The sequence below is a fragment of the Narcine bancroftii genome, chromosome 14, assembly GCF_036971445.1.
Source record: "Narcine bancroftii isolate sNarBan1 chromosome 14, sNarBan1.hap1, whole genome shotgun sequence".
Taxonomy (NCBI): domain Eukaryota; kingdom Metazoa; phylum Chordata; class Chondrichthyes; order Torpediniformes; family Narcinidae; genus Narcine; species Narcine bancroftii.
Genome location: NC_091482.1, coordinates 21,277,440 through 21,300,986, shown reverse-complemented (window position 1 = coordinate 21,300,986; position 23,547 = coordinate 21,277,440). Strand labels below are relative to the sequence as shown.

General features: G+C 41.4%; 1 long non-coding RNA gene across 3 annotated transcripts in view; it reads right to left on the bottom strand.

The window, feature by feature from the left end:
• Positions 1-20,849, bottom strand: part of LOC138750024 (uncharacterized) — a 51,073-nt gene extending 30,224 nt beyond the window's left edge. Inside the window, exons 1-3 of one of the 3 annotated variants that reach the window (XR_011349022.1) lie at positions 20,704-20,849; positions 4,282-4,462; positions 1,866-1,987 (exon numbers count right to left, since the gene is read on the bottom strand). This is a non-coding gene — a long non-coding RNA (uncharacterized lncRNA). Of the gene's footprint in view, positions 1-1,865; positions 1,988-4,281; positions 4,463-11,597; positions 11,700-20,703 lie in introns of those variants that run through there. The other 2 variants (XR_011349023.1, XR_011349024.1) reach the window with 2 other exon arrangements.
• Positions 20,850-23,547: the final 2,698 nt, after the last annotated feature.

The window sequence follows — 23,547 nt, the reverse complement described above, 5'->3', positions numbered from 1 at the left end:
AGGAAGAAGCTGTTGTTTTGTGCGGCTGGGTCTTCATCTTCAGGCTCCTGTAGTTCCTTCCTGATGGTAGCAGTTACAAGAGGGCCTGGCCTGGGTGGTGATGGTCCTTGATGATAGAGGCTGCTTTCTTGAGATACCACCGCTCGTCGATGTCCTTAATGGAGTGAAGACTAATGCCCATGAAGGCTCTGGCAGGGTTCACAATTCTCTGTCCTGTGCATTGGTGCCTCTGCACCAGTGATGCAACCAGTTAGAATGCTCTCTTGCAGAAGTTTGCAATAGACTTTGGTGACGTACCAAAACTCCTCACAAAGTAGCAATGGCAAGCCTTCTTTGTTATTATGGAAGCCCCAGGGATGTTGACACCCAGAAATTTGAAGTTCTTAACCTTTTCTACTGCCGACCTCTCGATGAGGACTGGTTTGCATTCTCATGGTCTCCCCTTCCTGTAGTCAACAATCAGATCCTTAGTTTTGCTAACGTTGAGTGCAAGGTTGCTGGTATGACCTCTCCCAACCAGCTGACCTGTATGCTTCCTAGTTTCCTCAGTTATTTTGTAGAAAGTTGTTTAATAAAATAGAGCAAGGAGGCAAAATACCAAGCCTCCTCTCAGCTTTGCCATGAACTTTCCAATTTGTCCCAATTCCTTTTTGTTAATTCATTCATAAGTTATCAACCTCACAAAGTTAGTATTTATTGCCTATATTAAATCGCCCTTGAACTGTGGGGTCATTTTAGAGCAAAACTGGTTCAGAGCCTCTCTGTCCCCCAAGGACCAAAACAGAAACTAGACTTGTTAAAGAGAGCTGCTTTAAATGGCAGTCTGTCCAACAGAGTCACTGTCCTTGGAAATACATTTTGGATTCCACATTAATTAAATTCATTTAAATTTACCATATGCTATGATGAGAATTGAATATGTATATATTTAAGTTTTACTCATCCTAATAATTCAAATGTTAGGCTACCTTTTATGATTTTTCTTTTAGGTTGTACTTAAAAAAGAACATTTTTCTTCATGTGAGCTACAAGGAATATAACTACTCACCTCGTTTGGATCACCCCACCAATGGGAAAAAAAAACTACCTCAAAATCCTAAAAGTGTTAATGAAGTTTTCCCTATGGTTCATAGAATATAAGCATAATAACTTTGTGGGGGTGACAGTTAAATTTGAGGAAAATTCACCCTCGGCCCTCCCTTTGTTGGGTATGATATCCAGAACTACATGTGATTGAGGAAGGAGTTTGGAGAGCTGTGGTGAAACTTTCACCCCGTTGCCTATGAACACGGGAAATGGGTGAGCTCTGACCCCGTCTGTAACACAGGAATCATGTAAAGACCAGACTAGTTAAAGACAGCTGATTTTGATGCAGTAGAGTATGGGGGAAGTTGGCTCTATGGTCTAACCTGCTCTTGTTTAAATTGGGATTTTTAATGCCGGACCTTTGTGCCACCTGTTGCAATCAGACATATGAACTCAAGTGAGGGGCCTCATGTCCTGCAATATTGTGTTCAGGGAATAGGGAACATAATCAGATTTTGTGTCGTAGAATTTAAATTGTAAAGTAAGTAAGAAATTCATTGGCTTGGGACTATGGTGTGTGTGTGTGTGTGTGTGTGTGTGTGTGTGTGTGTGTGTGTGTGTGTGTGTGTGTGTGTGTGTGTGTGTGTGTGTGTGTGTGTGTGTGTGTGTGTGTGTGTGTGTGTGTGTGTGTGTGGAGTAAGTAAGAAATTCCTTGCCTTGGGACTATGGTGTGTGTGTGTGTGTGTGTGTGTGGTTTTTTTTTAATGACATGAGTGGTCATAGGCATTTGGCGCATCAGACCTGCAGTATTCATAATGAGCCACCTGGCAGAGTCCCACCTTCCAGCTCTTAATCCCTGCTCTTTAAGTACATATCAAAGACCTGTTTAAACACGATGATGGTTTCTCGTTCCTTCAACCTCTATCAATGTTTCAGCCAACGAGTGCCAAATCCTTAGCTCCTGAAAGATTAATTTTGATTTCATTCACATATAGTGGCCTTTTTTTTCCCCACTCACATACCTATTAATAATAAGATTACCTAGTAATCCCTTACTAGCCACAGATCACCAATGACATAGGCTGCCATAGTGGAACCAAAGAAGGAGGTTGAGAACGACTTCTTTAGTAGTTCTACGATGTGCTTTAAGTCTGTGGACATGGTTTATGACCATCCAGCTGAAGGAAATAAAGCTTTATTGTTTTATTCTCCCTCTGCTTGGTGGGTAATTTCATGAAATAGGGTTGGAATTCAGCAGAAGTATCTAATCTAGAGGGAATTGTGGGGGGGGGGGAGAACGATAAGGGATATAAGCGATTAAATGAAGTTTTGTATAAGTACACATTGTATATCTACCACTAGACATGTTTGAACTTCTGTCTCTATTTTCAATCAAAACGAATGTCTGCATCTAGGAGACGTTATCGTTAGTGTGCTGAACTAAAAAATGTGGACAGAAAGCCAAGAATAACTGATGAGTTCTGATTCGAACGTGTCCACATGTTAAGTTTCTTTCCTGCATTCTTGGCTTTTGAAGATGTTTAGAGTTGTAGTAATTGTTATCCAAAGGGCAGCTAAAGGTCCTAATCTAGCAGATGATAGCAGCTTCATTTCCCCGAATCTCCTTTTAAAACAAGTAAAAGGGAAATAAAATCTGCCTTTTAAAATGTATTCAAACTCAGGATTGCAGACCTAGTCTTCCTACTTATCTTGGTTTATCAGCAGACTTTTATTATATCTAGTCTGTTAAATAGACCAAACAGCTCTCTATACAAGATAGTTTACCTCATTAAAATATTGTTAAATATTCCATTAATTTATTGAACAGCCACTGTGAATTAATTAAGTCACAGGTAGAGGTAAAAAAAAACTGTTGACCTATCTTCAGAAAATTTATTGATATTTTTTCTGAGAAGAGTTAATATTCACATTATTTCATCAAAGGTTGAATGAGATACTTTGTAGAGGCTTTGAATGTCCACCCCTCCCACAACATGGAAATATTATCACTCTGGTGTGTAGGGTGATTGGGCAGAATTATTCAAGGTCTCCATCCCTTTTCTGAACTTGGGGCTGTCACAGTTTGTGCCAGCATCCATACGAGTATTTCAAGCAATTCACCCTCAATTCCAAGAAGGGATTACCTTGCTTTAAAAAGATATTACAGAAACGTAACAAGCGAAAATTTTCATGCAATGTAATTCCCAGTGAATTTAACCTGAGAAGTGCATTATGAAGGATCTCGGACTTAAACAACTTCGCTAAGACTGCTTTACAGCAGCCAAATGGTAAATCAATATTTTGAATGAAAATTTGGGACTGTTTCCTGGCAGGACCTTACACTACAGCCATCCAGTGGTGCTCCTGTGGTTTTACTCAAACACAACTGAGATAAACATTCCAGCAATTTATGTAAGTGCCTCCAGGCAGTAAGTCAATGAGAGATGGAGTTAGGGGCACAACAAAGGGTGGAAGGAAAAAATGAAAACCGGAGGCCAAAATTCTTCTGCTAAGCCAGTAATTTATTGATGTGTTTCTTGAGCTAGTCCAGCTATATACACACAGCAAAATCCCCATTTTCCTGAATTTAAACAATGGGCAGCCTCAAGCAACCGGCAAAAAAAATTGCAGAAAGTAAATAGGTCTCCAGATTTGAGGCAGGATATACTGGCCTTGGAGGCAGTCCAAAGGAGGTTCACAAGTTGATCCAGGAGAGGAGGGGGTTGACCTATGAGGAGAGACTAAATCACCTGTGATTATACTCACTCGAATTCAGAAGAATGATAGGAAATCTTATAGAGACATATAAAATTATGAAAGGGATAGATAAGATAGAGGCAGGAAAATTGTTTTCACTGGTAGGTGAGACCAGAACTAGGGGACACAGCCTCAAGATTCAGGGGCGTTGATTAAAGACATAGAGGAGGAAAAATTGTTTTTCCCAGAGTCGTGAATCTGTGGAATTCTCTACCCAGGGAAGCAGTTGAGGCTACTTCATTAAACATATTTAGATAGATTTTTACATAAAAAAGGAATTAAGGGATATGGGGGAAAGGCAGGTAGGTGGAGTTGAGTCAATAATCAGATCAGCCATGAGCTTATTGAATAGCGAAGCAGGCTCGATGGGCCGGATGGTCAACTCCTGCTCCCATTTCTTATGTTCTAAAAGATACAACAGTTTAAAATTGGCACCCCTAGCAGTTATTTCGTTAATTATGCCACATGCAATCTCAAGCAAGAGGCCAATTCACTTACCTGGGATCTCTCAATCCCCGTAGGTGTCAGATACTGGGGGTTTTACGGCATATAACTGAATCTCGATGGATGATTCCAATCCTTTTTATTCACTGTGTGGTCCATATCCTTGAATATTTAAGTAAGTGTCAGCCAACTGATCATTCTGAACCATCACTCACTTAATTTGGTATTTGGATGCCTGCACACAAAGTGGTACAAGAGAGAAGGTAAATACTTCATGTTTGCGGTTCAGAGGACAGAAGTGAGGAACAGCATCTGGAAAATCACTTTATTCCATCAATTCCATTTTGTTTCTGGTTTGAAAGTGCCTGCATCTTTTTTTTCTAGTGAGGTGGGTGAAGGAGTGAACCTTAATAAATTGTCACTTACGATCGCCCCAAACTGTCCTGGCTAACATTATCACCAAATAACTAAAATCCGGCTTTGTTCATTGAATAGATTCTACTCTCAGATTTTCAGAAGCCCTGGGCAGATATTAGAGCTGTCTAACCGGAGTTTTTTTTTTCTGCTCTTTAGAGAAAACCTTTCTAATAGATTTATTGCTGCTGCTGTGCAATGAGATTTACAAACTGTCATTGCTTCTGGACTCTGTATTTAAGATCCAAACTGACATTGAAGATTTCATAAAAATCTAGGAAGTGTCAGATGAAAATGGAGCGTTTCTAAATCACTTCAACACAAACTAGGAATATTACATCTATACATCTTGTTTTAAAGAAAGGTCTAAATATATGAAGAGCATTGTAAGTTATGACAGTTTTCCTACAAAGTAACTTTTTTTGTCTTTCAAATCACAAGCTTTAAAAAAATTCACAACACAGATGAGATTGTTTCCCTGTTGGGACGTAGAAGTAACTGTTAGTCACACCACTCTTGGAAGTATTAAACTGAAACTTTTGGACAAAGATTTTCCTGATTCGCTGCCTTTTACTGTAATGAATTTGCAAACATTGTAAAAACATAATGCTGGAGGAACTCAGCAGGTCAAACAGCATGCTTTATATATCAAAGATAAAGATACATTACCAACGTTTCAGGCTTGAGGCCTTCACCAAGGTATAGGCCAAATGTGTTAAGGTGCCTGTCTACATTTTGCTCAGTCCTTGATACAGGGCTCCAGCTCAAAATGTTGGTTTTGTATCTTTAGCTTTGCTATATAAAGACCTACTGAGTTTCTCCAGCCTATGGTTCTTACTTCAATCATTGTGTCTACAGACCTTTGCGTTTTACTTCACTCCACTCTCTACTTAAAAACACTGTGCTTTTTGGAGTTAACCGATCAATTCCATATGTTTCAATCTGAGGCTTCCATAATACATAGAGCAGTGGTTCTCAAACTTTTTCTTTCCACTCACATACCACCTTAAGTAATTCCTTACTAACCGCAGAACACCTAGGGCATCGTGTGTGTGTGTGTGTGTGTGTGTGTGTGTGTGTGTGTGTGTGTGTGTGTGTGTGTGTGTGTGTGTGTGTGTGTGTGTGTGTGTGTGTGTGTGTTCGTGTGTGTGTGTCTGTATGTTCATGTGTGTGTATGTGTGTGTATGTATGTGTGTGTGTGTACGTGTGTGTGTATGTATGTGTGTGTGTGTGTGTGGGGGGGAGGGGAGAGGGTGGAGATCAATGTTGTTCAGGTGACATAATCAAGGGGGTTGCTTTGTCCTCGGTGGCGCCAAACCTCTTTAGAGCTGTTGGAGTTACACTCATCTAAGCAAGTGGAGAGCATTGCATTACCTTTACAGCGCCAGCGATCGGGTCCGGACCTAGGTTCGAATCCTGCGCTGTCTGTAAGGAGTTTGCACATCCTCCCCATGTCTGCCTGGGTTTTCTCAGGGGGCTCCAGTTTCCTCCCACTGTTCAAGAACATACTGGAGTGTAGGTTAATGGGTGTAAATTGGGAGGCATGGACTTGTAGGGCCGAATTGAGTTGTTACAGTGCTGTATGTCTAAAAAATTTTGAATTTAAATTTTTTTTTAATATAAATTAATTTTGGTGCTGTGTAATTAGAGCTAATCAGCGTGGAGAAATGTAAATGTGGAAAGGTAAATGGCAGAAAGCAGTACAGAAAAACTAACACTGCTTTCCTCTTTCCAAATGCTGTTTGACCTGCTGAGTATTCTGTGCAGAGACTTCCATTTCAGACTTCCATCGTCAGCACTGTCTTGCTCTTCAGTCTGAAGGATGACCTGGTAATTTTATAGTAACCATTCAGATATCAGCTTTTTTTTTAATTATAGATTTAAAATAAAACAGATTATGTTTTGTCTGTGGCATAAAAATGTATGCCCTGTAAAAATAAACCAAAGGGTAAAAAGAGATTGATATGATTGGAATGAGATGAATCAATTCATAACAGGGGCCTTTTAAAATGTTCCCTAATATAAGAAACATTATGAAGCAGATAAAACTTGGACCATAAGCAAGGTTAGAATTGCCTTTGTCTCACTCATCACAACTGTTCACTTTTCAAAAAACAGGATCAATGTATGTGCGGTAAATGCAATATTACTTGGCTCGGCTTAAACAATTTCTGTTTTGCAGTTCCTGCTGACACTATTGTTGCAACTGGAAATTGGGTGGTGAAATATGCAACAACTGCTTATGGAGTTGAAGGTGAATTGCAGTTTGCAAATTGGTCGGAGCTTAAATCAGCAGCGACATTGAGGAATTCTTAGAGCTTGCGCAGCCAACTGAGAGGACCATGTACAGTACAGTAAAGCTCCTGGTATCTGGCACCTACGGGGATTGATGAATGGCGGATAAGCGAGTTTAGCTTGTGACTGCATCTTGCGTGAATAGAGAACTAACGGTGAAGCATGCCAATTCTAAATTTGCGTACTTTTTATCCATTTATTTTCCATAATTTTTTTTGCCAGTTGCTTGAATTCTGGATGACATGGATTTTATTGTCAATTAGCTTAAATAGGGCGGACAACCAGCACCTTTTCCTAGGGTTATAGATGAAAATACTATAGGACACTGATTTAAGTTGAATGGAGGAAAGTTCAGGTTTTTCACTCAGAGAAAGTTGTGTATCTGGAATGCTGAAGGTAGTGGTGGAGGCTGGTATAATAGGGCATTTAAAAGACTCTTAGATAGGTACATGACTGTCAGGAAAATTAAAAAATGATGTGTGTGAGGTAGGGAAAAATTCAATTGTTGTGTAGTAGGTTTCCACAAGTTGGCACAACATCATTGACTGGAAGATCTATATCAGGGGTGGCCAACTTGTTCATTTTTAATTTAGATATACAGCATGGTAACAAGCCATTTCAGCTCGTACATACCGGGGGTGTAGGTTAATTGGGCGGCACGGACTCGTGGGCCGAAGTGGCCTGTTACCATCCTGCATATCACAAGATCTGCTCTGCAAATCCACCCTGCGCTAAACTGTTCTCACTTCTAGTTCCAATTTCCTGTCTTTCTTCAGAACCCTTGATACCTTGACTAATTAGATACCTGTCAACTTTGCCCAGTGATTGGGCCTCCACAGCTGTAGGCTCACAAATCCATGAACATTTGGCTAAAGAAACTTCTCCTCATCTCAGTTTTTAATAGGCACCTTCTAATTCTAAGACTCTGCCCTCTTGTCCTGGATTCACCCACCAAGGGAAATATCCTATTCAGATCTACTTTGTCCATTTCAGCATTTGATATGTTTCTATGAGATTTCCTCTTATTCTTCTATATTCCAATGAATATAATCCAAGAGCCACTAAATGTTCCTCATATGGTAGCCCCCACATTCCAGGAACTATCCTGATAAATCTTCTCCAACATTATTACATCCCTTCTAAAATAAGGAGCTGAAAACTGCAAATAGTACTCCAAATGATGTCTCACCAATGGCCCATAAAGCCTCATCAACACCTCTTTACACTTATAAACTCCTCTTAAAATAAATGCCCACATAGCATTTGTTTTTTTTTACTGCCGATCCAACCTGGTGGTTAACTTTTAGGTTCTGCTGCACAAGGACCCCCCCCCCCCCCCCACCAAGTCCCTTTGCACTTTTATCCCCATCCAAATAATAATCTGCCTGTTAATTTCCTCTTCCAAAATGTACAACTGTACATCTCTCAGTATTGTATCTCATCTGCCATTTCTTTGCCCACCCTACCAAGCATTCCAAATCTATCTGCAACATTCTGGTTTCTCAATGCTCCCTACTCAACAAGTTATCTTAGTGTCATCTGAAAATTTAGCCACAAAACCATTCAATCCATAATCCAAGTCATCAATATATATTGTAAAAACAAATGGCCCCATCACCGACTCCCGCATACCACCACTAGTAACTGGCAACCAACCAGAACAGGATCCCTTTATTCCCACCCTTTGCTTCCTGACTATCAGCCCATGTTCCATTCAATCCAATATCTTTCCTGTAATTCCATGGGCTCTCATCTTATTAAGCAGCCTCTTATGCAGCACCTTATCGAAGGCCTTTTGAAAATCTAAATACACAACATCCACAGCCGCTCCCTTGTCCATCTTACATCCAATAGGTTGGTCGGGCATGATCTTCCCTTCATGAACCCATGATGGCTTGGACCTATCATTGCCATGCACCTCGAGGTATTTCATAACCTCATCATTGAGGATCAACTCCAATAACTTCTCAACAACAGACATCAGACCAATAAGCCTATAATTTACTTTTTTTTCTGCCTCCATCCTTTCTTAAACAGCAGAACTACATTTGCAACTTTCCAGTCCTGCGGAACCATGCCAGAGTCTATTGATTTCTGGAAAATCAATTCCAATGCCTCCACTCTCTCCAAAGCCACCACCTTCAGAACCTGTGGGTGCACCTCATCTGGTCCGGGAGACATCTCTTTTTAGTCCTTTCAGCTTACTGAGCTCTATCTCTCTAGTAATCCTGCCTGTATTTACTTCTATTCCCTGAGATCTCTATCAGATATATTGCTATTGTCGACCTCAGTGAAGACTGGCGAAAAATACTCATTTAGTTCCTCTGCCATCTCTTTGTGACCCATTATGGTATCTCCAGCATTATTTTCAATCAGTCCTATACCTACCCATGTTTCTCTTTTACATTTTATATCTTTGTTTAAAAATTCTTAATACCTTTTGTATGTTATTTGCCAACTTCCTTTCATAATTCATCATTTCTTTCCTAATGACTTTCTTTGTCTCTTTCTATAAGTTAGTTTTTCAGTCCTCTGTTTTTTTCCACAAATTTTTACTTCCTTGTTTGCCCTCCCTTTGGCTTTTATTTTAACCTTAACCTCTCTTGTTACCCACATTTGTGCCATTTTTCCATTCATAATTTTCTTTTGGAATAAATCTATCCTGCAATTTTTAATTTTTTTTGTTGAAATATCCTCCAATTCTGCTCTGCCTTCCCCCCCATCTAGCTTTCCAGTCAACTTGTGCCAGTTCCTCTCTCACAGCTCTGTAATTTTCCTTGTTCCACTGAAATATTGACACATCTGATGTCAGTTTATTCCTTTTCAAATTTGAATTACCTTTAATTCTCTAATCACCTCTGGTTCATTACACATCACCAAATGCAAAACCGCCGATCCCCTGGTGGACTTATCGACAAGCTGTTCCAAAAATCCATCCCTTAGGCATTCCACAAACTCTCTCCTGAGATCCACTACCTTCCTGACTCTCCCAATCCCCCATAATTATTTTGACATTTTCCTTCTGACACACTTTTTCTATTACCAGCTGTAACTCATAGTCCACTTCCTGGCTGCTGTTTGGGGGACTGTATACAACTGCCAATAGGGTCCTTTTACCCTTACCATTTCTTAACTCAACCCATATGGATTCTATCCCATCTGACCCTAAGTCCTTTCTTTCTAGTGATTTAATATCATTGCTTTCTATCAGGGCCATGCCACCCCCTTTATTTACCTGTCGATCTTTCCAGTTCACAGTGTACCCTTGGACATTCAACTCCCAATCACATTCATCATTTAACTAAATTAAAAATTAAAAGGTTGGCTACCTCAGCCTGTATGCTGCTCTAATATTCTATGTTCTAAACCAGTGGTTCTCAACCTTTTTCTTCCCACTCATCTACTACTTTAAGCAATCCCTATGCCATTGGTGCTCTATACTAAGGGATTATTTAAGGTGGTAGGTGGGTGGAAAGAAAAAGTTTGAAAACCACTGTTTTAATCATACCTCATTGTCTCGTTATGTGCATGGTTTCAGAACTCCAAAGGAAATGGGCCAATGACCATTTTTCTCAAGCAAAATATTTCAGTAACAATTGGGTCCAGAGCAGTGATTCTCAGCCTTCCCTTCCCACTCACATCCCACCTTAAACAGTCCCTTACTAATCACAGAGAACCCTATGGCATAGGGATTACATAAAATAATATGTGAGTGGAAAGAAAAAGGATGAGAACCAGTGTTTCAGAAATGTTCTTTCACTAATGTATTTCCAGCAAATTACAAATATCTACATTCATGCTTCTGGATAATAATAAGGCTACATTCAAATCTTCTATAGAAATTAAAGGTAAACATGAACTTTCTGTGATCTTACACCTTGCACATCTGTTCAATTTTGCTTGAGCACACTTGACAGTAATTAGACCTTTTTTAATTAAAATGTCAGATAAAACTGCAGTTGCTGTAAGATTGGTTTTGGTGGTCACAGCTTTGGTGAGGTTTCGTCAGGGTGACTTAGATGCATAACTGTAGTTCATTTTGTAGATGATACACAGTGCAGGTACTGTGCCCTTGCAGTGGAAAGTATAAATATTAAGGCTGGTTGATCAGACACCAGTCAAGGGGGTTGGTTAGTCCTTGGTAGTGAAAAGACAGGTAAATAGAATCAGCAATTCAGACAAAAGGTTGATCGACTTTTTATCTTCTCTTCAGTGGTAATGAAATCTTTTCTAATTGTCAGGAACATCTTAAAATTAATTTATATTATTTAGAAATAAACACTTAGCTCAGGATGACAGAGGATACTCTCATGCTTCCATGTCAATGAATGTGAAGGTGTATTGAGGATAAGTCAGCAATGAAATGGAGTGACTTCATGGCAATATAACTTCATCTTTAATCTTACTGTAACACAATAAATCATTATGTTAAGAACCTTAAAGCAGATTTTAACTCCTGGCAAGAAGATGGCATTAACAGGCAGTGTTCATGCCTGTATCGTATCAAGATTGCTTAAATGTCCTGTGACATCTTCCATTCAGTTTCTTGTCAGCAGATCTGACTGACTGCTGAGAGATGAAGTTCTGGTACTTAAGAAGACTGCCATCAATAAATTAAGTCGGAGCGGATGGGGAAGGAGAATTTGGTCTGAGCATTTTACCTCACTGCTGTGCTTTCTAACTTCACCAAGGGTAGGTTTTCACTTGCCAGCAGCGAACTTGTTGGCTTCCAGATGGCTCCCACTCAACAGTTGTCACCATTGGGGCTGCTGGGCGAGAGATGGATGAAGTTGGATTGATGTGGCTAAAATTCCTGTCACAGTTTTACATGTATGATTCCCCGTTGCATTTAAAGGTGAGGAAAGGGCACAACTGATTTCCATTTCCTTGAGGTAACACTAGCGATGCAAGACAAAGTCATCACCGAGGCTGGTATGGCCTCTGGCCGAGCACTGACAGTCCTCATAGAGAGAGGAGACTGGTGCTGGTCTTTTTTCTTCACTTGAAACAAATCCACTAATAACACCTTTTCAAAGAAGCATTTGGGAAAAGTATACCCTTTAGGGGATGTTTTCACCTTCTTTAATTGACCTTTGTTTATCAATGTAGATCACAAAATAGCCTGGTGATAGCTCGACCTCTTTGACTTTACTTGGGGAAAGTGCATAAAATTATTACGTGAATATTCAGAAGAAAACCAGGCTGTTAGACCCAACAATTCATGCAACCTGTCCATGTAATCTCTCCTTGTAACCTGACCCTGTAACCTCTCCATGTAACCTGTCCATGTAGACTCTCCTTGTAACCTGACCCTGTAACCTCTCCATGTAACCTTTCCATGTAAACTATGCATGTAAATCTGTGTGTGTAACCTGTTCATGTAACCAGTCAATGCACCCTGCCCATGAACCCTGTCCATACACCCTGTCCCTGCACCTGTCCATGTAAACCAGTGGTTCTCAACCTTTTTTCCTTTCCACTCACATACTGCTTTAAGTATTCTCTATGCCATAGGTGTTATGTGATTTGTAAGGGATTGCTGAAGGTGGTCGGTGGGTGGAAAGAAAAAGTTTGAAAACCACTGTTTTAATCCTATCTCATTGACTCGTTATGTGCACGGTTTCAGAACTCCAAAGGAAATTTTTCTCAAGCAAAATATTTCTTAACAATAGGGTCTAGAGCAGTGGTTCTCAACCTTCCCTTACTAATCACAGAGCACCGATGGCATAGGGATTACTTAAAGTGTATGTGAGTGGAAAGAAAAAAGTTGAGAACCACTGCTGTAAACTATACATGTAATCTGTCTATGTAACCTGTTCGTGTAACTAGTCAGTGCAGCCAGTCCATGTACCCTGCCCATGAATCCTGTCCATACACACTACCCTTGCAGCCTGTCCCTGCACCCTGCCCTTGCACCCTGTCAATGCACGCTGTCCCAGCACCCTGCCCAGAACCCTGTCCATGCAACCAGTTCGTGTAATCTATTCATGCAAATCAGTCTGTGCAATTTGTCCATGTCAATACTTGATACCCCACTCTTCATCTAACTCTATCATTGCAATCACAGCTTTTTCCTCACTGTTAGTTCCCCAATCACGCAACGCCCAATCTCAAGCAACCGGAAAATTTGCTTATAGGGCATCTACCAATCTTCAAAGGTTCCATATCCAAGAGATTTTTTACTGTATTTATTTTCTTGCATTATGGCCTTTGGTTTTGTTCTTCGTCATAAGTGGAAACATTCCCTTTGCATGGAAACCATTCAGTTTTAAAGATCCCTACTGCCTGAATCCACTTCTGAATGAGTCACTGTTACACGGAATCCCAGCTGCTGTTACATAGTTTCAGTGACCTGGGTTCAATCCTGATTTTGTGCTGGGCTCGTAGAGTTCTCACATTGTGGCTACATCGTGGATTTCATCCAGGTATTCCAGTTCCCTTCTGCATCCCCACAAATAGGTGGCAGGTTATTTGGTAGCTGTAAGTTTCCCTTAGAACGTATGGGGCACAGGAAATCGGCTGGAGTTGATGAGCATGTGAGAAAGAAACGATTTCAGGGAAATAAGTGGAGGAATGTGATTCATGGGAATGCTCCGAAGGCCAGGGTAGATTTGATGGGGTACGTGGCCTTCACATCTCATAACAGAAATGAATGCTTGTCATGAAAGGAAATCAGACCTGTGGATTCATTCAGAGCCTTTAAAAATGGCCATACTCTCCAGGCCACTCCGGACAACTTAATTTGATGCCCGATCGAAAGAGTGATTTCAGATTTCAGATTTATTGTCCGAATACATCACATACAACTCCGAGATCCTTTTTTTCCTGCCAGCACAGCAGAATTACCATTAATTGATAGTGCAAAATATAAACTGTACACAGTGTGACCACGTAAACAATCAAAAGAACTGTAAAAAAACTGCAATACAAGGAGAGCAAAGAAAGCCAAGTAAGAGTCCTTAAATTAGTCCTTGATTGAGTCTAAAAACGAGTCTGTAGTGGCCAAGAATCAACAACCAGAGCCAGGATGGCAGTTCAGTTAGAGCCCATACTCTGCCAAACATTGTCCAGAGAAAAATCTCACCAAAGATTTGCTTACGTTCTGGGTAATTAATTAATATAAGAACAGTGCACCCACGGTTCAGTTTTAGGAATGGCAAAAGCAAGAATGTGTTTGAGATTACAGAGAATTGATTCGTCTTCAAAGATCAGGATAAAGGTTACAGTGATATTATATCACAATTGATTTCCAGAGGCAATATTTTCAAAATGTCAAGAATATGTAACTCATTACAAGAGGATACATGGAGCCGCTGGGTCCTTCATGGGAGATAGATGAAGTAAGGGAAATTTATATAATTGCTGGATGGAGCAAATAGCCTAATTCATCCCTGAATGAAATTCTGTGTAATTCGAGTGGATTGTGATGGTTAATCCTAGTTGAAGAGGTGCCAGTTATGGTGTTATGTTTGTTGTTTCAGTTCCCAATGAGCTCAGCTGGTCCTCTTTCCAATAAAAAAAAATGAGACTCATTTTGGACTCTGACGTTGTAGTTTTTTATTTAGACATACAGCACAAAAGCAGGCCCTTTCAGCCCTTCAGCTTGACGCAGCCGCATACTTAACTTCACCGGGAGCAGTGCCGGCTGCCACTGATAATGCAAGCAATGCGGCGCACGTGGGGGGGGGGGGCGGGGGTAACAGCGCGGATGCGCGGGTGTGTAAAGCGTCAGGACACGGGTGATGAATCTCAGATGCAGGAGGAGGAGAGTGAGAGGGTCAGGAATCACCCGTGTGGCAGTGAACCAGTGGGAAGGTCGGAGGAGTTTAGCCGGGTGGTGTTTGGGGAGTTGAAGAATGAAATGTTGTGTCTACTGAATAATAAAAAGAAAGTCGACTTCATGGAGTGCTTAAAGAAATGGGTGAGCGTATTCTTTACTTGTTTGTTAGCTGTAGTAAATCAGTGCTGTTACAAGCCCATACCGCCCAATTACACCCAATTGACCTGTTATATTTTGAAAGGTAGGAGGAAACCAGAGCACTCAGTGGAAATCTATGCAGACACACGGAGAACATGCAGATAGTGCCAGATTCGAACTCCAGTCGCTGGCTCTGTAACGGCGTTGGGTTCCCTGCTATGCTAACCATGAATATTTATTTTCTGTATTGCACAGTCAGTTCATTTACATTTTGTTCTTTGTTTACGTTTCTCTAGTTTGGATATATATGTTTTCTTGAGTAGCCTTTTTTTTGTTCTACCGATTAGAAATTCTGCCTGACCCACAGGGGAAAAAAAATCTCAGGGTCGTGTGTGATGGCCTGTTTGTACTCTGACAATAAATCTGAACTCGATTTTATTTATTTCTTCAATTAAAGAGGTACAAGAATTGTTCACGAGACCTTCTCTTCATCTCTGCAGTGCTGGAAGAATGCATTACACTGAAAGCATCATGTCACTTCTGTGTTAAAGTAGGTGCTCAACCATTTCAATCTCAAACTGGTTTCTGAAAACTACAGAAGTTTAAACGTATGGGGTGCAGTCAAAAAAAAGGGTGAAATTAAATGTGCTTATGCAGAAAATGCAGTGTTAACATACTAATGGACTGTATCAATATGATAATAGGTCCTTTAAAGTCCGGGCTGAGGGTTTAGTTAATAACTTTGGCCTCCCTGTAGGGAACTACTAACAGCAGGTTGCTAAGGAATAATAAATGAAGTTTAATTGGATTTGTAGAGTTCTGCTTACATGATCTTTAATAGATCCAGTCACAGCTTTCAGAATGTGGGACTTCTACAGTGCCTTCTTATTCATTGCTCTCAGCACGTTTCTTTGCCTCTACAGATCTTTAACTCGGAAGATAGACAAGCTGGTTTAACATTGCAGCAAGTTCCATAAAAAAAGATTTGTCTTCACTGATTTATTGCACATCACTCCTAATAAATTCGGAAAATCTGCACAAAATAACAGATTAAATTTGTTGACTTGGCTCGGCCATTTTAAGAAGATATACTTTTGTGAATTAAAACTTCTTTGGCACAGTGAAAACCTTCCCCTTTAATATATATTGCACTAGTTTCAGATATTATTAGCCTGTCAATCCTACTTAGGGAAATTAGTGCATGCTTTCCCCCCCCTGCCCCCCTCCCCAGCCCAAAGGTATTTATGGTAGTAGAGAAAGCATTAGTAATCCCTTTGAATGCCAAGGGTAGCTGGTTATATTCTCTTTTGTGGAGATGATCGTGGCCTGGCAGTTTTCAAATTTACATTTCAGATTGTCCAGAGTGCATACGTGACATCACATACAGCTCTGAGATTATTTTTCTGTGGGCGAGTACTTATTTGTACTGGAAAGAAAAAACTGTGCACAGCAAAAACAAGTGAAGAACTGTAAACAGATATCGAATGTAAACAAACCAATTGTGTGATACAGAGAGAATTTTAAAAATCAATGACGTACACAGGTAAGAGCCCTTAAATGAGTCCCTGGTTGAGTTTGTTGTTGAAGAGTCTGATGGTGGAGGGGGAGCGGCTGCTCTTGAACCTGGTGGCATGAGTCTTGTGGCACCTACACCTCTTTCCTGATGGCAGCAGCGAGAACAGAGCGTGTGACTTTAAAAAGAATGGTGCTGGCGACCAATGGCAACTTTCTGTGGGCTGCCGAACCCTTGTGAAATACATTTTTGGATGCAAGTGACGTATTTCCATTTTTGGCCTTTGCCTGGATGCGGTCGAGATCTTGTAGAATGCGGGCATGGGCTGCTTCTCCTGCTCAGGTTTTTGAAAATAGAGTTGGACAGGGATAACGATCATTAGTGAGCTTCCTCTCTTCTGAAAATTATTTTTAAAATCTGCAAATACTGGAAATCTGATCTAGAAGCAGAACATGCTAGAAAGCACTTAAACAAGGAAATCCACAGTAGCTGGGGTCAAGTGCTATGGACAAATGTGCTGGAGAAACTGGGAACACTGAGCAGGTAAGGCACCATTGGCGGGAAGTTGAAGATCCTATTGCAAAGTTCTTCTGAAGGGTCTTTGACCTGATATATTAATTCTGGTTCTTTTCATACAGATTCAACTTTGAACGGATCCTGTTGCTTCCAGCCCATGTTAGAACCACAATACACCACCCATTCATCTTAGCACTGACAAATAATCGGGCCAGAGTTAAATAGGAAAGTTTGCAGACGTTGGGATGTAATGAAGTACACAGAGGGGCTGGAGAAACTCAGCAGGTCATATAACATCTAAAGGAAGTAAAAGGCCTGAAAAGTTGATTACCCTTCACTTCCTGCAGATGCTGCAGCTATTCTCAAACAATTTTTTGGCTTTTGCTCCCCTAGACATATAGCATGGTGTCAGGCCATTTCGCCCCACAAGTCCATGCTGCCCAATTTACACCCTATTAACTTATGAACCCAGCACGTTTTGAATGGTGGGGGGGTAGGGGGGGTGGGGGAAACCGGAGACCCCGGAGAAAGCCCACGCAGACATGGGGAGAATGTACAAACTCCTTACAGACGGCGCAGGATTCGAACCCTGGTCCGGTCCCAGTCGCTGGGACTAACCGCTAAGCCAACCAGGCTGCCCTGATTCTGCACTAAAGTTTATGGGCCCTCTTCCCTATGAAATAGTGAAGTTTAGGTGATTTCTCCCATACTTCTCTCTTATTAACTACATAAAAAGCATTAAATATATATTATAATTTGAGACCATGGCCTCTGTTCAATGAGCTGTGTCTCTCAGTGTGGCCAAATGGCCCCTGTTGAGAATGGCTGCTGTAAACCACATTACAGTTAATTCCTATGTATGTTTAATAGACATTGATATAAATTTACACGTGGAAGATTTGCCTTTTGAATAAATAATGGATTTTACATAAAAATGGGAAAAGGCTGAAAATGCTCAGATTTGTAGATCAAATCAGTTTGATTTTTCATCACGAGTGGGAAGAATGGGAGATAAACTGATTGAAGGTGCAGAGGAAAGGGGGTGGAAAGATATTTGGGAAAATCTAGAGCCTTCCAGACTATTGCATGCTTCCCTCATATTCACCAAAGGCTGAGGTTGAGAAACTGATAGGCTTTTATTAATGACAGACTGGAACAGCCATCAACCGCATTGACTGATCAAGGCAGAGTGGAATGGGAAGCATGCAAAGGGCTATGGGTAGGATCGGTCTCGGGAGGTGGGCCCAGCAGGCAGCAGCCAATCGTAGCACAACAGTGGTTTACCACAGACTCCTTTCCCCCATTGTTGCTTGACTTCACACACTTTTTATTTCTTATTTCCCAGCTATGAAGAAAGACTAATAATGTGGAATCTGTTCCTTCTCCACAGACACTGCCTAACTAGCTGAGTGGTTCTTGCTTTTCCTGCTTTTATTTCAGGTTTCTAGGATTAATTTGTGCGTGAATTTCATATTCAATTCAGTTCCTTGCTAATAAATGCATTTTCGAGGATTACCTAAGGTTGAACATGAATATGTTCATAGTTCTATTCTGGATTACCATAAGGCACCAACTGTACCCAAAATGCTGGACATTATGTTGGTAAGTGGGCTTGCTGTACCATGGAGAGCCAAAGGGCCTGTTTGTATGCCATACACTGCCGTTTCTCTTTGACCTGCTCTCACTGAATCAATCTTAGTCTAAACCTCTTGGGCTAAACAGGACTCGATCTTTATTATATTAAGCAATGGAGCAGTTGCACAAATCTGTATTCGAATTCCTGCTTAATATCAAAATCCCAGAGCCATGAAAATTATCTTCTGGTGAAAGGTAACCCTAAAGAATGCAGAAAATGAAAGAAGTAAATTAGGCTGGTCATCTCTCATGCGTGATAGCAGCCATGAAACACCTGATACTTGCAAACAAAAAACCCTTTTTATTTATTGCCCATCCCTAATTGACAAGATCGAGATGTGCTGCAATCCTTCTGGGACCCAATGATAAAGAAGGACTGGCAATAAATGTCCAAATCAAGATGGTGTCAACTGAGAGGAGAAGCTGCAGATAATGGCGCTCCTTTGCAGCTGGTGTCCTTGTCGTTCTTAGTGGTAGAGGCTGTGGGTTTTGAAAGAGACTGCTGAACTTGCCTGTGTGGGTCACTGGAATGCACTTTGTAATGCATGCACTGCAGGCAAAATGCACTGGTGGTGGAGAGAACAGTTGATGGCTGGTTTGTTTTGGTTGATGTTCAACTTCTTGAGGGTTGTTGGCACTGCACTCATCCAAGCAAATGGAGAATATACCAATAATCACATGCAATAAATAACTTGAGAGGCTGAGATTGAGTCAGTAATTTGCAGGCTTCTATTCATACTGGACAGGGACCTCATCCTGTGCTGCTTTCTGGGGAAGGGTCAAGGTGTTAGAGGCTTTATACAAGGTCAAAAGAGGGAAGGGCCACAGGTACAGTCACAGAACGGAGCAGAACCAGGTAATACAACAGTTCACCACATCCATCACGTTCTTGCCTTGTGCTCTGTCGAAAGTAGAAAGATTGCCAAGCCTTCATATCACGGCTGGTGCCGTTGGGTTTCTAGTTGGTGCTGATCCTCGTGATCTTTGATGGCAGAGGACTCAGTGCTGGGAATGCCACTGAAGGTATGTAGCGTCACTCTCCCTTGCTGGAGAATTTTATGGTTAATTCTTGTCCTCAGGGAAGGAAATCAGTCAGTCCTATGCAGTTTGGGTGTGCAGCAGGTCCTGGACTCACCAGTGGGCAATGAGGGGAAGGAAAGTTAAGTGCCAGCAACTTTCTGCGTGTAAGTAAGCGAGGAAAAACAGCATCGAGCAAGTAACCAGAGGCAAATCCTGAGCATTATCTCCCTGTGCTTGGTAGTCAGCTCATGCCCCTCTTGCACTTGACTCTATGATCGCCACCCACCCACAATGGAAAATCTAAACATTTGGCCCACCCAGCAAGACAGTAGAGCCATGCATTTTTTTCAGCACCTGGCGCCTGCTTCCCGCTGCTTGGGCTGTCCGACAAATCCCTAATGATTTTAACAGTGGAACCAACTGGAACATGAATCTAACCCATCTGTCAGAATCTCCCTCAGTTTTCCTAAAGAGAATTGGAACAGGTACACCATGTGCCAAGTTATCATGTCTGATGTCAGCTGCTCAGCTTTGAGAACAAGAGTTCCATTGATCACTGAGAATAGTTTAAACATATGCCTAAGAAAAGGCTTTTATCTGTCACTTCTTAAAATAAGGTTATGTAATCTGTGCTGCAACATTGTGAAGCTGGAGATTATCAGGGGTGCAGTGCTGCCGGAGCTCCGCTCCAGCACCTCTGGAAAAACAGGCAAAATAATCAAGTGGGGAATTTTAACCATTGGTGAATTTAACAGCAGCCACATGTTAAATACAGGCAGGGTCGGGGTCGTGGCTCCCCCCACCCCCCCACTGAGCACTAGTCTGGACGTACAAGGAACCTGTTCCTTCCACGACTGGTACACTCGTCCTTCTCCCTCGTCCTACCGTTCGCTCTCGATTGAACAGCGCCTGATACAACATGGCGGCCACCAAGTCTCGCGAGACTTGTCGCCGTTTATTTTGATGCCTTGACCACCCCTGCCATTGTTTTTGGTGGGCTCCGGCACCTTGAAAATTAGCACTGCTTCCTTGGTGATTATACACAGTAGAATTACAAGTTAGTGGTTTAATTTATGAAGTTAAGGTAGTATTACGTGACAATAATGGAACCTTTACCTTTAAATCTTGGCATGCTATTAGAAGATGCATTGGAGGCAGTACTAACCTGTTCTGTAGTTGTATGATGGTAATCATTAATAATATTGTCTGTCTGAATGCACACTTCGTCTGATTCCTGTCATCAGCATCGATCTGTATCTGCAGCCTTGAGTTTTTCTTTGATTCACCACCCCCCCCACCTACTTTTCAAGTGAAGAGAAGCACAAGGGGGAAGAGGGCCCAGGAGGGTCAAAGGGGAGTGTTTATGCTGTCAAGAGAAATTACCATTGGCTGTACTGACACCGTTTGTGACTGGCAGACCCATCACAGAATGACAGGCAAGGCCCCCTCATTTACGTGGGAAGATCATTAGGTCCTATTATGGTAATCAAATTGATTTGCACAGGAGATTTGAATACATAGACCCAGCTGTGGTTGTTTGCTCTGTAATTCACTTCAGAATTTAACACTCTGCCGAAAGGAGAACGTGGAGTAAAGGAAACAAGTCCGCATTCATTCGCTCGCTCCTCCAACACAGTCATATTTTGCAAATTTAATTATTAGGCTTGTGTAGAAATTACAATTTCCTTTCCTTTCCCCAATGAGATCTTCCTAATGAAACTGAGATGTGTGCCACTTAATGTGTTTCTCAAGAATGCCACAGCTAAATGTTTGGTTAATGTTACCAACAAGGGAGAGATAATGCAAGAGAGTTGATCTTATTAAATCAGGACACACTTGCATTCTAGTGGAAGTGGTCGTTGGCTTTAATATAAATGACCTGGGGAATCCACAGTAGTCCTATGTATCAAGCAGGCCAATTTCAAAGCACAAACTGCTAAACTGCTTTTGAGGCGATTAATACTTTATTATTAGCACTGATTTCAAATGACCCCTTGAGTGAGGGAGTGGAGGATGTGGAAAAAAAAACGATCATATATTAATTAAACAGCAATTTGAGCATTATTTTTTGCTAACAAACTCAAAATAAAGGCAGAATAGAGGGGGAGTGAGAGAGAGAGAGAGAGAGAGGGAGAGAGGGGGGGAGATGGAGTGAGGGAGGGAGGGAGAGGAGAAGAGGGAGAGAGGGAGGAAGAAGGGGTAGAGGGGGGAGAGAGGGGATGGGGAGGAGGAGAGAGGGAGCGAGGGGGGAGGGAGAGACTCATTCCAGCAGCAAATATAGTTTAATTAGTTGAATTTTGAACCATATGTTTTACTACTTTGACAACATCCAGCTCAACCTCTTGATCCCTACTACATACTTTGTTATTGGTCTTTTTATCCATGAGCCAATGGTAGAAGAACAGAAACTTCCTCCTCATAAAGATGGGAAGACTGACACCAATGTCTTTGAGCCAGTCATTAACTCTCTTCCTCGCCATGATTTCCCCTCCTTGAGACTCTGTGCTTCCACTGGGACTGCAAGTCCACAGATGAACTGCACAATAATGTGTCTTCTTTGAACTGAAGAATGACCATCGTCCATGGCATCTGAACTTGAACCAGTCAGCCTTCATGTCCAGTTCATGATTACCTTCAATGTACAAATTCATGCAACCACTCTGTGCCTCTTTCCACTTATGCTCCTGTTTCCAGCTGATTTAGAACAGACTATTTGATTACAGCCCTTTGGCCCAACATGTTCACACTGACTAAGTTGGCTTACTGGGCTAGTCCAATTTGCCTGCCTTTGATCCATATCCTTCCACACTCTTTTCGTCCATATATATTTTGAACATTGTAACTGTTTCCGTTTCTTTGGTTTTCTCCGGCTGCTCATTTCATCTAAGGTGTCCATGTCCCCTCTTAAATCTCTTCCCTCTCAACTTGAACCTATGCCCTCTAATTCTCGAATCATCTCCCCTGGGCTAAAGTAAAAGCAGATCTATGTCCTGGACTGGGCATTTAGTCATTGTCCTAAATAAGGTAGCATGACTCTGTACTTTGCAAAATAATGTATGGCTATCTGAGTGACATGGTATATATAAATTCAATGTAGAAATAAATATTTAGACATTGAGCACAGTAGCAGGTCCGTGCTGCCCGATTTACACTCAATTAACCTTCGCCCCTGGTATGTTTCGAACAGTGGGAGGAAACTGGAGCCCCCGGGGAAAACCCTCGCAGATACATACAAACTCCATACAGACAGCGCGGGATTCGAACCTCAGTCCCGATCACCGGCGCTGCGCTAACCGCCACGTTGGGACATTTTGAGAACAATCTTGAGAAGTAAGCATAGCAACAAGACATAAAATTCACTGACAATGTTATGTATCCTGCCACATTATTATTAGCTCATTATCCATCTCTAGGTTACAATGAGAGGCGAAGAATGACAGTTTTTTTAAATGTAAATGTCCATTTGGTTTTTTTTTACTCATTTATGCATCTGCGGAATGTGGGGGAGTCCATTAATGGTCGATTATTGGACGATTCAATAAGAGTCTGTGCTATAATTATTCCATCATTCCATAAATCCTGCTTTTTTTTGTCTTCAGCCGTAAAACAGTTCCTTGGTAAGATTTGAACCTGACCCACAAAAGCAGGATTTACATTTATACTTATTTTGTTAGTCGTCCTTCATTATCTGAGCTTTCAGGGATCTGTAACTTAAATTTGATAAGTAGGAAGGTCCACTCTCTGAAGGTGTGTAAATGTCATTTTTATTTAAATTCAGACATACAGCACGAGAACAGGCTATTTCAGCCCACAAGTCCATACACCCCATCAACCCACCACCCCATCCCCGGTACGTTCCAAACGGTGAGAGGAAACAGAATCCCCCGGGGAAAACCTACGCCGACGCCGGGAGAACATACAGACGTTGCGCTGACTGCTACATTCCACCTAATGAATCCTTATACTCAGATAATGCAATACTGGGAGACGAGCTGAATTGTCTGCCAAA